The sequence below is a fragment of the Pan troglodytes genome, chromosome 8 (genome assembly GCF_028858775.2).
Source record: "Pan troglodytes isolate AG18354 chromosome 8, NHGRI_mPanTro3-v2.0_pri, whole genome shotgun sequence".
In the NCBI taxonomy this organism is placed as follows: domain Eukaryota; kingdom Metazoa; phylum Chordata; class Mammalia; order Primates; family Hominidae; genus Pan; species Pan troglodytes.
Window position 1 is genome coordinate 29,052,508 of NC_072406.2, and position 6,373 is coordinate 29,058,880.

The window sequence follows — 6,373 nt, forward strand, 5'->3', positions numbered from 1 at the left end:
AGGCCTTGCTTGCTGTATGCAGTCAAAAGACATAAACAGTGGATGAACAGGCCGGGTGCGGTGGCTCACGCCTGTAATCCCAGCACTTTGAGAGGCTGAGGTGGGTGGATCATTAGGTCAAGAGATCGAGACCATCCTGGCCAACATGGTGAAACCCCATCTGTACTAAAAATAAAAAATGAGCTGGGCATGGTGGCATGCACCTGGAATCCCAGCTACTTGGGAGGCTGAGGCAGGAGAATCACTGGAACCCAGAAAGTGGAGGTTGCAGTGAGCCGAGATCATGCCACTGCACTCCAGCAGGGGCGACAGAGTGAGACTCCATCTCAAAAAAAAAAAAAAAAAAGCATGGATGAGCAGAGGCTGAGGTGGGTGCTCCAATAGAAAATGATGAGATCCTCTGGTAGTTTGTAAGTGTGATGATTGAGTATTCACATGCATGCATGTGTGAGATGTGTCACTCCCAAACCTTATTGCAACATGGGCACATTACCCATATCACATGGAAGAAGCAAACAGGTCAGGTACAGTGGCTCATGTGTGTAAACCCAGCACTTTGGGAAACCAAGGCACGAGGATTGCTTGAGGCCAGGAGTTCGAGCCCACCCTAGGAAACACAGTGATACCCTGTCTCTACTAAAAACAAAAAAAATTAGCTAGGCATGGTGGTAAATGTCTGTAGCCCCAGCTACTCGGGAGTCTGAGGCAGGAGGATTGCTTGAGTCCAGGAGTTCAAGGCTGCAGTGAGCTATGATGGCACCACTGCACTCCAGCCTGGGTGGCAGAGAAAGATCCTGTATCAAAAAAAAAAAAAAAAAAATTAGCCCTTGTCCAGTACCCAGGCTTGAGCTTTCTCATTCTGAACTCATCGACTGAAGAAGAGAGCTGGAGTCTTCACAGAAAAGAACTCTGCAACTCCACAGCACGTGTATGAAATAGTGATTGTCTTAATCCTTCAACAAAGACAACTAGAGCCATTTATTTGGATAAATGTACACTGGAGAAAGGACAAGACCCAGCTATCTTGCAAGCTGTTGGATACAGATCCAAGATGGAACTGATATCCAAAGACCCTAAGTGGTATCATTCCCCCACAGAGCCCCCATCCCATGCCCCAGACACGTGTATACAGGGGAAAGGAAATCGATGAACTCCTGGCCCAGGTCTGTTTCACTCTGAGTCCACTGGGTTCACTTAAATTACAGTCAATGTATTTATCAAGTTGCTGTGCTTTAAATCTTTAACTCTTGCTATTTGTTTCCTGTTAGTCCTATATTTGTTTTTTCCCTCCCTCTTTTTCCTGCCTTCTTTTGGAACAAATGAGTATTTTTCAGAATTCCATTTCATCTCCTTTGTTGGCTTTATCTTTTAGTGGCTGTTCTAGGTTTGCTATGTATCTATTTTATTTTATTTTATTTTAGATGGAATCTCACTCTGTTGCCCAGGCTGGAGTGCAGTGGCCCAATCTTGGCTCACTGCAACCTCTGCCTCCCAGGTTCAAGAGATTGTCCTGCCTCACGCTCCCGAGTAACTGGGATTACAGGCACCCACCACCACGCCCAGCTAAATTTTATATTTTTAGTAGAGATGGGGTTTCGTCATGTTGGCCAGGCTGGTTTCGAACTCTTGACCTCAGGTGATCCACCCACCTCAGCCTCCCAAAGTGCTGGGATTACAGGCATGAGCCACTACGCCTGGCCGGTTTACTATATGTCTTTAATAAATTACCATCTACTTTCACCACTTCATACAGAGTATACAAATCTCACAATATTGTACCTATATTTCATCTTTGCTGTTCTTTGGGCTATTATTGCCAGTCCTTTTACTTTTACGTATGTGATAAACCCTGCAACCTTTAATAAGCGTGGGTGGTGGGTGCCTCAGTCCCAGTTCCCTTAAGTAGGTGCAAGGCCTTGTTTCCTGCTCCCTAGTAGTTTCACAAAACACATGATCCATAAATTTCAGCTTCAACTACCACTCAGGATTCAGCTTTCTAAACACCTTATTTTTTTTCCTAAGAATTTTTCTTATTCTTGGATGCTTGGCTCTTCATTTAAAGAGGCTTGTTTTATCTATCTATCTACCTTTCTTTCTTTCTTTCTCTCTCTGTCTCTCTCTTTTTTTTTTTTTTTTTTTTGATGGAGTTTCGCTCTTGTTGCCCAGCCTGGATTGCAATGGCGCAATCTCGGCTTATAGCAATCTCTGCCTCCCGGGTTCAAGGGATTCTCCTGCCTCAGCCTCCTGAGCAGCTGGGATTACAGGCATATGCCACCACACCTGGCCAATTATTATTATTATTTTTTTTATTTTTAGTAGAGATGGGGTTTCTGCATGTTGGTCAGGCTGGTCTGAAACTCCCGACCTCAGGTGATCTACCCACCTAGGCTTCCCAAAGTGCTGGGATTACAGGTGTATTTCATTCCTGGGAAGTTTGGGAGAATTTTTCAGGATATAGGGTCCTCTGTATTTCTGGAAATACACTGTGACTAATATAACAACAAAAAATGTTGATTTTACAGTTACATACATGCATGTTGCTGTGGTTTGGATGTTTCATCCTTCTAAACCTCATGTTGAAATTTACCCCGAATGTTGGAAGTGGGGGTGATGGGAGGAGTTTGGGTCATGAGGGAGGATCCCTCGTGAATAGATTAGTGGCCTTCCTTTGCAGTTAGTGAGTGCTCACTTTATTAGCTCCCGAGAGAGCTGGTTGTTAAAAAGCTCCTGGCACTTCCCCACTTTCCCTTTTGCTTCTTCTGTTGCCGTGTGATCTCTGCACATACCAGCTCCCATCACCTTCTGCCATGAGTAGAGTCAGCCTGAGGCCCTCACCACATGCAGAAGTCCAATCCTGGACTTTCCAACCATCAGAACCATGAGCCAAATAAACCTTTTTTTCTTTGTAAATTACCCAGTCTCAAATATTCCATTATAGCAACACAAAGCAGATTAGGACACATGTATAAATATTATAAACTTTGCATTTTATATTGAGGATGTACATTCTCTTAAGCAGTGCCTTCGAACATTTCTCATAATCAATAGTGTATTCGGCCACAAATATATTTCTCAGTAAATGTGTGAAGTGTGCAGAACACATTCTTTAATCACAAAGGCATCATATTGAAATTAATAACAAAAGATCAATAATAAAAATTAACTACTTAGAAACATGTAAAATATTTTCCTGTATAACTTCTCTGGGCCAAAGTAAAACTATTAACTTCATAAAATATGAGAAATTCATGGCCTCATTGTTTATTATTAAGCAACAACTCATAGATATAAGTTAACTAAAGTACCGTTCAATAAAACCTAATAAAGGAATATTAAAATATACCAAAGAGCTATAGGAGAAAGGTATAGGAGAAATAGAGAAAAAAGGAGAAAATAATAAACCAAAAGCAGTGAAGAGAAAAGTTTATTTTGAAACAACACATAAAGCATATGAGAGGAACTCTGATTAATAATCATAGAAGAAATGCGAAGATTACGTTAGAGGAGTGGTCCCTCAAACATATTAGACTCAGGAATCTATGAGCAAGGCCTGTGAAATGTTCTAGAGACACCAACTGTGCAATCTTCCTTAGTTAAGATGTTTTGCTTGAAGTAAAAAACCAACCAAAAACTTCTAAGCTTAAAGAACTAAGGCACTTCATTGGTTCATTTCACTGCATCCTTTAAAGATATATCATGAAGAATTTACTGTGAAATCACACGATGCCAAGCATTAAATTTTTAAAACATGAGGGGGAATAAATGAAAAAAATTGGGGAGGGACCTCCTCTTTTGGCTTTGGAGCCCTCTCTGCCGCCCTGTCTCTGTACAGGGGAGCTTCTTCCTTCTGCCTTCTCTTGTCTTTCTTGCCTATTAAACTCTCTGCTCCTTAAAATCACACACACACACAAATTGTGAAGAATGTGGTCATTTTTGAAGCTGGGACCAAATGATGGATTCATTGTATTTCAGTTTACTGTATTCCCCTATTTTTGTATTCAGTTTACTTGTATTCCCCTACTTTTCCATATGTTTGAAAATTTCCATAATAAAAAAAGTTTTAAAAACCCCCACAAAACCACATGGTTGAGAATAGAGAGAGGGGTAGTTACTATCACCAGAGAAAGGGTGAATAATAGAACAGAACTCCTCTGCACAGTTAACTGTTATTAGACAGTAATAGGAAATTACATTTTGAATTCTTTTTCTATAGCTAGTGTATTCATACTATACTTGAAAAAGATATAGAAAAATAAAAATGATAAACAAGTAATACTTAAGAATATAAATCTTAAGGTTTTCAAAGAGGAATTAAAACATATAATGCCATCATAATAAATTAAATTTTTTCTAGGATTTTAAGGATGGCGCAATATCAGAAAATCTATTAATATAATTTATCTCATCAATAGGTCAAAGGAGAAAAAATTAGCTCTAGAGATGCTGAAGCGGCATTTGAGCAAAGTCAGCTTCCAATCTGCACAGAACCTCCCAGGAAGCTGTGAACAGCAAGTTACTTTGGTAGCATAAACAGTGTGCTTCAGAATCCAATTGCCGAACATCGACTTAACAGAAAAACACTACATGTTTTTTCCACTGAAATTTGGAATAAGACATAGGATGCCTACGATCTATGTTGCTTTTTTCTTTTTTACTATTGTTTTGGAAATTCTAGTCAATGTAATGAGACAAAGAAAAAGGACGAAGGAAGAAGAAAGGAAAAACCGTTTTAAATAATAGAACAGAGATGATCATATGATTCCCTTCCTGGAAAAACTAAGAGAACCAATTGACTGGTTATGTAATCTTGGAATGCAAGAGGAATTTCTAAGTGTATTCTCAGAGGCAGAAATGTAGAAGGTTAAGATTGCCATATGATAAATTAAGAAAAATTTAAAACAAAATGGTCGTAAATCCACCAGACAGAAAAATGAAAGTTAAATAACAAACTAGGGAAATATATGTGTAGCACATATGCTAAAAAAGGACTAAGATTTATATTTAAAATATCTTTTAATATATTTAAAATATTAAAAAGTTGTCAGTATTCTTCATCTTTTATCTCCTCTCTAATTCCATGATCCCGGTCTATCTCAGAACTCCTTACTTTTAATATATTTAAAAGATCTCTTACAAATCAAGGACACAAAACCATATACCTTTATAAAAATGAGTTAAGATCGGGAGGCCGAGGCGGGCTGATTATAAGGTCAGGAGTTTGAGACCAGCCTGGCCAACATGGTGAAACCCAGTCTGTACGAAAGATACAAAAAATTAGCTGGGTGTGGTGGCGTGTACCTGTAATTCCAGCTACTTGGGAGGCTGAGTCAGGAGAATCTCTTAAACTCGGAAGGTGGAGGTTGCAGTGACCCGAGATTGCACCACTGCACTCCAGCCTGGGTGACAGGGTGAGACTCCATCTAAAAAAAAAAAAAAAAGAAAAAAAAGAATTAAGAATAGAATGTAAAAGTATAATTAACAAAGAAAGAAAATGACCTACATGTGAATAAATATTGTACTGCTCTAGTGATCAAAGGGATGTACCTTAAAACAGGATGTGTGTCTCACCTCCTATTGAACTAGTAAATACTTACAGCTATTTTTGATGAATTGTTACATATTTTTAAGATAATTTGTCAACACGTCTCAAAAGTCTTAAAAGAAATATTCACTCTTTGATCCAGTACGCATGCTACTATAAATTTGTCCTAAGGAAATTATCAATTAAGTATGCAGATGTATGTGTAAAGATTGTTAATTAAAGCAAAACATGCACAAAATAGGGATTAGTTAAATAAGTTACGGGGCATTTTTCAATGCAAAATTATGCAGTAATTGATGTAGAAGAGGTAAATCTATATTTATTAATATGAAAAAGGTTCTTGCGATATTACTGAATGAGAAAAGACAGGTTACCAAACATCTGTGTGTGTGTTTGTGTGTGTGTGTGTGTGTGTGTGTGGTTGCAAAAAAAAAAAAAAGATGCTAACCTGAATAGTCAAAACAAAGAAAAAAAGGAATTTATTTTAACAAAACAAAGAGATCTCAAGGATCCCAAGGCTACTTCTTATGAGAAATGTCCCAAGAAAAGTCTCACCCACGTATTAAAAAGTTGTCAGTATTCTTCATCTTTCATCTCTCTCTCTGTTTAATTCCATGATCCATGTGGTGGGTTATGTCTATCCCAGAACTCCCAACTTTATGTATTACAGTCCAGCTATATCTAGACACTGCTTGGCACTCTGTAAATTCCAGCTTCAAATTCCTAGAGAGACTTGGACCAAGAATATACACATATATGATGTCTATCCTTAGTGTATGAAATATGGCCAAGGAAATAGATTATGTCATTTCAAGTGCTGCTGCCAGGAAT

At 38.5% G+C, this 6,373-nt stretch overlaps 1 non-coding gene across 1 annotated transcript; it reads left to right on the forward strand.

The window, feature by feature from the left end:
- The first annotated feature begins 395 nt into the window (after positions 1-395).
- Positions 396-503, forward strand: LOC112204699 (small nucleolar RNA U13). The gene has a single exon (XR_002938366.1). It is a non-coding gene; the product is annotated as a small nucleolar RNA U13 (small nucleolar RNA).
- Positions 504-6,373: the final 5,870 nt, after the last annotated feature.